We start from the raw sequence: 8172 nt of genomic DNA, 5'->3' as shown, positions 1-8172 counted from the left end.
TTATTTTTATATGTCTTGACTATGCTTACGCTGATAAGTGAAAAGTGCATTTTGTGCACTAATTAAGAAAGCATATGATGTACAGCTGAGTCTGTTTCTGGAGGCTCGCTTTGAGAGTTGCATTCCCTCGCGTTCGGTACAATGTGGGCATTATAGTAGTTTTGACTTCAAGAGACCCTCCTAGCGTGAGGCATTTATGTGTAGTAATGCCCTTAATATAAATAAATATATTTATAGGGAATAATTAATAAATTTTCCCTTATGAGGTTTTTCACGCTAAGTATTTGATAAATTCTCGTAAAAATTTTATCCTATATTTCAATTATATATATTTATTGGTAGCCCCAAACTCACTTTGTTATACACACACACACACACACATATATATATATATATATATACATATATGTAAAAGCAATTAAGATTCAAGTGAGTTCTGTTGAATTCACATGAATGCGGTACTTAACTTAGATGCACCAGAAGTCTATATGGTATTAACCATAAGATAATGCGGGGTGATTATAAACAAGTAAAAAGCAACAAAAATGGATCAATCTTTCGGTACAATTGTTTCGTACGAAGACCAGCTTTATTAAGGCTGCATATATTGCAGCAAATACAAGTGACCCGTACTCATCAGCCGAAAAACATGTGAGTTCTCCAAACATCTAAGGGGGTGAGGTTACACTCCTGAAACATCAGGGATAGTTCTATAAAGATCAGATTTAGATAACAAACGGACTTCCAAAGTTCTTTAATGTTGCACAGTCATATAACAGGTTTTAAAATAAGTATTTTAAAAAACCTCTTAGTTTCCCAGAAAATGAAAATGTAAATCCATCCATATTGAAGTAAGTTCGATTTCTGGAGATATGAGGAGAGATTTCATACTCACAGACGATGCATTTATCCTTAATTATATACATATATACATATATGTATATATCTATGTATATGTTTATGTACGTGTTTCAGTTTGTCCACCATGACCGCTTGGGAACAGGTTCTGGTTTGTTCACGCCCCAGTAATTTGGCCGATCGGAATCTTGTTAAATTCCTTACAACCACTTGAAACTTTTCAAATTTTTGCCACATCATTTTCAAAGCATTTACGTCTGATGCAGAATTGCCTGCCGCTGACGATAATTGCATTCATGTTTTTCTTTTTTCTGGTAATTAATAATAAAGAAATCAAAAGTATAAAGTTGCGTAACTGTAGGCAAATCAGCGTAAGGGACAGCGAGAATACGCATCAGGCTTAACAACAAGTACTGGGGTCGATTTGTTCGACTAAAACACTTTAAGGCAGTGCTCCAGCATAGGCGCAGCCCAATGGATGACAAACGTAAGGGATTGTTTTCAGCTCTGGTTTAAATTCTACGCCATAAATAAGAATTGACGGATCTCATCGAAGACAGCGAGCGGGAATTGAGGCTGTATGATTTGTGTTCCTGAAATTTTAAATGATGTAACAATAGAAAAATGATCAATCTATCGATTAATCAATCGCTCATCTGTCTAACTATCTATCTATCTATCTATCTATCTATCTATCTATCTATCTATCTATCTATCTATCTATCTATCTATCTATCTATCTATCTATCTATCTATCTACCTACCTATCTATCTATCTACCTACCTATCTATCTATCTAGCTAGCTATCCATCCACGGACGTGCTGTCACTTCGGCTCCGATGGTAATCGTTTATTCTGACTATTTATAGCCCATATTTTGTGCACATTTTTGTAAATAAGGTGTGTAAGGCACCCAACTTTCGTTTGAGTGCTTTTCCAAGGGAGGAATTCGCCCCTAGGGGCAGTTTCAACCCTATTTAATTTGTGTAATTTTCTTCTCGACATTTTCAAAATGTCGAGAAATTGTATTGTAGAACGCTGGTCGCGTTCTTTTATCGACCAACATTTTCCTAGTCTGGAAACGCTAGGAGAAGAAAAAAAGAACTCATGCACGCAAAGTGCAAACCTAAATGACATGGCAGTGAACGCTGCAACCACTTGCGATAACAGCACTGTCACCACCACCACTAACAACAACAACAACAAGACTACTACTGCTACCACCACCGCATCCACCACCACCACCACCGCCACCTCATCCACTACCTCAACTACCAACAACAACAACAATAACAATGACAACAAGAATAACAACATTTGCGCCACCATTTCGACATCTGCTGCCACGGCTGTCTCTTCTGCCACTGACACCACCGCCAACAACAAAAACAACAATAACAACAACAACAATTCCGTTCAGACCTTCTTTCCTCCAACAACAAGAACTGAAGGGAATAAACAAAAGACTGTGACCACCAAACAAATTGACAAAAGCTGCTTGAATACAGGGATAAACTATGCAAGTAATTTTCCACCCCTTCCTACTTGCACAATCAAACCAAATACAGCAATTTTACCAACTGCAGCCAACAACAACATCACCACCAGCAACAACAATAACAAAACAACAACAAATTTCGCCGAGGCGATAAAAGAAAAAGACAACAGTATATTTTACTGCACAACAAATAAAAGATACGAACATTTTAATAACGGAAGTAGATGGTATAGTAAAAATAAACATACCACAAGAAATATTCGAAGATGAAAAAAAAAGAACTATTATATATAAAATAATTAATAAGAAAACAAAAATTCCAGAGAAGGCTAACACAAGCAAAATCGAAAAATGCTTGAAACCCATCTGGAACTACAAAGAGTATGTGACCTGGTGGAACAAGTTCGCACACATACAAGTGGTCTTCCATACTGAGGAGTTAGCAAGACGTTTCTCAACGCTAACTCTTCATTCAGATGAACTTCAACTAACACCAAGCTATCGTGGACAGAAAGTGACTAAGATCACTTTAAACAATGTCCCAAAAATAGCTAACAATCTATGGCTAGTAAAGGCCTTATGTGTGAAAATGGAAGATTTCACAATTTTAGAAACTACGGTCACGGAGCACAAAAACTGGGTGGGAAAAAAAGTAGAATTTCTACTACATATAAACCAAGAGGACATTAAGAAAATACCCACCCAGATATGTGTATCAGAAGACCACAAGTTGTATGTGGTCGTCGATGGCAGAAGACCACGTTGCAACATATGCGGCTGTGAGCAACACCTAAAAAAAGATTGCAAATCTGCCGCAAGAAAACAACAGCAGCCGGAAAAAACAAATAAACCAGCTTTACTACCCACACCACGTTTTGCACGAACAGGACTAATCACAGAAAATCAACAAAAAATAAACCTCACCAACCAAACAACCACACCAACTGCACCAAGAACAGAAGCAACACCAACAACAACAACAACCAAGAATAAACCAACTCCCAAACCAAGGACTTCTGCCAAAAAGACACTCATCGAAAATGAAGAAACAATTACTACTCCAAATCCCCACAAAATTGACACCCCAAACAACACAACAATACCTACAATCACTCAAACACAAAATACCCACATCCCACCTCCAAAACCGCATACATCACAACCTAACGCTCACCAACCAACACCAACAACAAAATCAACACAGTCTACAATAGACCCCAATATTTTCCCTCTCTCAAGCTCTGATTCCTCTGATTTGTCATTAGACGAAGAAGACACAGAAGATTGGCAAATAGCCACAGGGGGGAGAAGAAAAAGGGGAAAAAAGAAAAGAAAAGATAACAAACAAAGCAGGAAGATTCACCTCCCCCGAAACAAAAACATCCACAGAAAACAAACACATCAACACAAACACACCATCATCAAACCCCCCAACATTGTTGACAGCCATAAACACAAACAACCACGACCTAATGGAACACATTAGGTCAAACACCAACATAACTGAAAACGACATAAAAACAAATAACCACTCACGCACAACACCACCACGACACATTAAAATAATACACGTAACACAGAACACATACAGCACCCTGAAATCTCTTTACCCTGATGCAGTAGGGAGATTTCAAAAGTATTCATCAAAGAAACTATACAAAAACCTCATGGAAGAAGACTGTGAGGTGAAAAACAAAGAACTTTCGAACAAGTAACCTTTTCTCTCTCTCTTTCCTTTTTTGCACTTTCTTTTCGTGTGTAAAACACAATTTTTTGTCGGAACATGCTCAGAATAGGCAGTATAAATGTACGTGGCTTGGGGTCGCCTTGGAAACAAGGCTACCTGTTAAATGACATCAAGTCACTAAATCTGAATATCATAGCCATCAGTGAGACCAGACTCCACAGCTCGCGGGCACTCCAGCACAGTTTCGGTACACATTTCAACATTTATTTTTCTCCGTGTCTACCGAGAATGGGCGGAGGTGGCACCGCGGTGCTTCTCCGGAAGAGTCTAGATCTCAAAGTAAGAGTAATTTTCCTAGACCCGGAGGGTAGGCTGGTCGTTTTGGATGTCGATGGCAGCAATGTGTGTGCTTTTCGACTGATAGCAGTTTATGCTCCCTCCTTAACATGCCGACCAGATCTCTTTCGACGTCTAGAGTATTTCATGGGAACGTCTCGTCCTTTACATTTAGTGGGGGATTGGAATGCCACCCTGGACACGCATCTAGACTACGTGGGCAGAGATAGCAATAGAAGGGGACGCAAATGCCTCAAAGACCTGCTCAGACGTTTCCAACTGTCTGACAGGTACCGACTGGGCCACCCGAATGTGCCAATGTGGACATGGAGTAACCGCATCGGGTCGTCCAGATCATACTTAGAGTATTCTGTAGGACAATAGATAAAAATAGTGTAGGTTGTCCACAATTTCATATAGTCAGTTACACAGATCACAAGTTTGTGACTTGAACACTTGATTTAGATAAGACACATAGGCAGGGTCCTGGTTACTGGAAACTGAACGCGTCTTTTACAGCACGACGGGTTTACAGGGACCGGATCAACACATTAGTTAAGAGAGCTTTGACGGGTACCATCATCAACAACAGATGGTGGTATGCACTAAAAAAAGCAATTAAAGCAGAATCAGTCAGATACAGTAAAGCCCTAGCATTAGACCGAAATAGAATAAAGGGAGAATTAGTTAAGGTTTTAGAAGAGGCACTTAGAACTGGCATCGCGTCCAACGTGCTGGCGGCCAGATTGGCCCTCGACTAACACCTCAACGCCAAACACGAGGGATGCGTTGTCAGAGCTAGGATGCGTGCTCTGAGGAACGAAGGAGTTGGAGCCGCCCAAGAGGCCCGAGTGGTGGAGACGCAACGAGGCAACAGAGCCACCATCAAGTCTCTTATAGATGAACAGGGGCGCGAATTGCTCGAGCCTAAAAGGATGTGTGGGGCTTTTCAACAACACTTCACCCAACTGTTTGGGACAAGTGGTGGGTCAGAACGCAGAGTGGACTTCAGTGCCTACCTGCATGCCTTGCCACGACTCTCAGCAAGAGAGGTGGAGTCTTGTGAAAGGCCTATCACAGCTGCGGACGTACAGGATGCGATGGTAGGCTGCGCGAGAGACAAGTCACCAGGCTTGGATGGTCTGCCCTACGAACTTTATTGTCATATGCCAGACTTGTTTGGAGGCGTCTTGGCAGCTGTCTACTGCAACTGGCAGCAAAACGAGGAGCAGTGGCACTGATTAAGAAAGACCCAAACAAGGGGGACGTCATAGATAATTTCAGGCCCATCACTCTGCTCAACGCATATTTGAAAATTTTGGCCAAGGTGTTAGCCGAGAGGTTGGCGCTTGTCATCAAGAAACTAATCGACAAGGCGCAAACATGCGCCGTGCCGGGTAGAAGTATTCATGACAACCTCCATCTGATGCGCTACATCATAGACAGGGTAGTTAAGAATCCTGGTATGGGTGGGGCGCTGATCAATTTGGATCAATCAAAAGCTTTCGATAGGGTAGACCATCACTACTTGGAGGCTGTCCTTAAGGCGGCTGGTTTCGGTTCAGCTTTCCGCGGTTGGATCGCTGCCTTATACAGCGGCATCCGCTCAGTAGTTCGCGTAAATGGTCATCTATCCAGACCTTTTAACATCATGCGTTCGGTTCGTCAGGGATGCCCCCTCTCATCGCTGCTGTATATATTGACTCTTGAGCCACTACTGCGGAAACTGGCGACGCTGAGGGGCATCCCACGAGAGCTGGGATGCGGGAGGAGCGTGTCTGCATACGCGGATGACGTCACCGTCATAGTGTCGAGCTACCAGCACATCGAGCTGGTCGGCGAGACACTAAAAGAATATGAAGCGGTAACGGGAGCAAAAATTAACCGGGAAAAGTCAGTGGGCTTGCGTCTCGGCACCTGGAGAAGCAGGCCCATGCCGTCCAACAGCACCTCCATCGTGGGACGCTGGACGGACGGACCGGTTAAATTCCTCGGGGTCTGGTTCGGTCCGGACCTCCAAATGGAGAAGAACTGGGGCGAGATAACGACTAGGGTGGCTACTCTCACCCAGAAATGGGCTGAGAGAAAGCTATCCCTAAAAGGTCGGGCGGAGGTGGCGAACGCGTACATCGCATCCGTCATCGAGTATCGTCTGACCGTCGTGCCTTGTCCCGACCCTACCATCACCAAACTGGAACGTATACTCTTCCGCTTCCTGTGGAAGGGAAACGTTCCGATGGTTAGGCGATCCATTTGCTGTCAACACCCGCTAAATGGAGGGCTGGGCATGCCGTGGTTGATGATGCGCAGACATGCGCTGAGACCGCGACATCTCCGGCGCTTCATAGACAACGGTGAACAGGTGTGGCCGCCTTTTGTGCGGCGCGCTTTCCCGCAGCTCGTCTCCTTGGACAAACTACAGTCATGGATCAAGCAGAGACCGAGGCTAGGCGAATGGCACCGCGAGTGACGCGTTGCTCTCAAGCAACTCTGCCGTCCGGGATCGAACTTGTGCGACTCCATCACAACAAAGGCATTCTATAGAGGATTAGTGGAGGGGAGGTGCGACGACGAACTCGGGCAGAGTCTGGGCGTCGACGAGGAACACCTGACCCGCCTGTTCAGGACAACTTTCGGGCCGGGACTTATGAACAATCACCAAAGATCCCTGGCCTGGCAGTGCTATCGAGAAGCATTACCTGTTCGGGATAAGCTCTACAGTCACGGTTCCAGACACACTGGCCCGACTTGCCCGAGATGCGGTCAGAGCGACGAAACCGTTCTGCACGCACTCGTGCAATGTCCAACCATTTCAGACCTGTGGGCTTATGCCGAACGGCTGCTGTCACGTGTGGGACGAATCCACCTATCGGCCGAGTCTATCGTGAGAATTGCTCCGCCCCCTTCCCTCAACCGGGAAGGCAAGGCAGTTTTCATCGTACTGGTGGCCATGGTGAAAGAATGTGTGTGGTGGACCCGAGCGAAAGGATTAGAGACAAACACTTACCTCTCTGGCCAATCGCTCATCAACTTTTTCAAGTACCACTTGAAAAGGAAGGTGAGAATGGAGAGGGAAGTTTTGTCTCGCGAAAGATTAAAAAAAAGATGGGTGAATGTTGCAAAGATGGTGCGTGCGAGTGACGAAACCATTTTAAGCATGATCCTGTAGATCGTAAAAAAGAAACTGAGGTTCCCGTGGTCTTTTCTGTAGGCTTTTCCTCCCACGGATGAACCCAATCTTGTTTTATCAATGTTTTTATCATTGTTTCTGTGATACACGATTTCTTTTCTTTTTTTTCCTCCTCTCGACCCCTTTTGATCGCAATCTTACATTTATTTTCCCCCTTTTTTTCCCACCCTCGAAAAGAAAAGCTCTACATTTGTATTTGTCCCCTCTGTATTCAGCCCTGTGTGGCTAATAAAAGAAAGTTATCTATCTATCTATCTATGTATCTATCTATCTATCTATCTATCTATCTATCTATCTATCTATCTATCTATCTATCTATCTATCTATCTATCTATCTATCTATCTATCTATCTATCTATCTATCTATCTATCTATCTATCTATCTATCTATCTATCTACCTACCTACCTACCTACCTATTTATCTATCTATCTATCTATCTATCTATCTATCTATCTATCTATCTATCTATCTATCTATCTATCTACCTATCTATCTATCTATCTATCTATCTATCTATCTATCTATCTATCTATCTATCTATCTATCTATCTATCTATCTCTGGCATTGGTGGGGCCCTGATCAACTTGGATCAATCGAAA

The sequence above is a fragment of the Octopus sinensis genome, linkage group LG29 (assembly GCF_006345805.1).
Source record: "Octopus sinensis linkage group LG29, ASM634580v1, whole genome shotgun sequence".
NCBI classification, from domain to species: Eukaryota; Metazoa; Mollusca; class Cephalopoda; order Octopoda; family Octopodidae; genus Octopus; species Octopus sinensis.
Note: the sequence above shows the minus strand (reverse complement) of the source record.